Source organism: Molossus molossus, unplaced genomic scaffold (assembly GCF_014108415.1).
Source record: "Molossus molossus isolate mMolMol1 unplaced genomic scaffold, mMolMol1.p scaffold_m16_p_24, whole genome shotgun sequence".
NCBI lineage: Eukaryota > Metazoa > Chordata > Mammalia > Chiroptera > Molossidae > Molossus > Molossus molossus.
This window is the reverse complement of record NW_023425360.1, coordinates 6,271,529-6,272,977: the sequence shown is the minus strand read 5'-3', so window position 1 is coordinate 6,272,977 and position 1,449 is coordinate 6,271,529.

Here is a 1,449-nt window from a genome sequence, read left to right as displayed (position 1 = left end):
TGGACAAGAAAGTCCTGCCAGAGTGCCAAGTGTCTTCCCTTTGCCAGTGAACTTGGAAGTGTGCCCGTGTCTTCTCCAGCCTTGGCAAGAGCTGCTTCCCCACAAGCCAATGGCACGCCGGTCCCTCCTGGCCCACTCACTGTCCCCTACCCTCCTGTATGCCTGTCCCACGGAGACCCCTCTGCAGGGCCAGGAGAGCAGTTCCTACCGTCCTGGGGACTGAGCCAGGGACAGGTTCCGTCTGGGAGGCCAGAAGAGCGAGGAGGTCCGTCCTTCCAGAACAGCGGACGCAGGAGCCCTCAGGCTGCAAGAACATGACAGCCACTGGGACAGCCATTGGCCGGCTGCCGCCCCCCCTCCTGAGCGCCGCCACAGTGCAGACCTGGCCACGCGTGGTTTAAATGCAAGTGGCGTTTTCTGCTGGCGGATCCCATGCCCGAGGGAGAGGCTGTGGTCTGCACACCACCCAGAGCGGGCGTTGCAGCAGGGGCTGTGCCCCGACAGGAAGTGTGGTGCCACAGGACAGAGGTCTGAGTCAGAAATAAAGAGGCCACAGTCCAGACAGGAGCTTGCAGAGAAGGGAACAGTGCCGTGCACAGGTCTTGTTTTTTTTCTCGGAAGCAGTAACAAGCAGAACCTAGGTCAGCCGAGCTGCAGGGGTCCGAGACGAGATCAGGAACTCCTGTCATGGGGGGAGGGGGGACCAGGCACCTCATCCCGGAGCAGCTCAGGTCCCACAGGCCACCTTGCTGGTTAGACGGCCCTCCGCCAGGTGTTCCCCCGCCACAGCTCCTGCTCTTGGATGCTTAGTTCCTTTCAGGTCACCAAGAGGATGGTGAGGGGAGCCGTGGGGTCCTCGGAGGAGCAGTGGGAAAGGCGGTCGGGCTTGGGAGGACTTAGTGTGCACCTCAGATTCAGGGAATGTGGGCTGTAGGGCCCCACGGGCCGCCCCGTTCCACCCCCAGCCAAGTCTCGGCCACATTTGGTATCCAAGTTACTGCCTGGCTGGTCCCCAGGCCCCTCTGGCCTCCTTCCAGATGCTAATTGTTGCCCTGCGCGGCTGGAAATAGTCCCCGCTGGCTCGGGTGGCCCCTCCCCCGGCGCCTTTGTGGAACTTCTCTCCCTGGGAACCCTGATCTGAGGGGGTGCGGGGACAGGGTCCCAGGAAGGCCTCCCTGGGAGAGCTGATGGCGGGTGGGGGGGTCTTGAGCTGGTTCCTGGGAACTGACCAGCTGAAACCCAGGCCGCCTTTGTTCTTGCTCCCCCCTTGACCCTTCCTGCAGAGGGTCCCTGGACTTCCCACCCCACCCCCCACTTCACAGTCGGAGCTGGGCAGTTGCCAGGACAACCCTCCTCCTACCCAGCCTGGTCTCTGCGGCCCAAGGAGGGGACATTGGCCACCTGACACATGCTCCCCGCAGGACAGGCTGCGGTGAGGAGCTTGGGCGT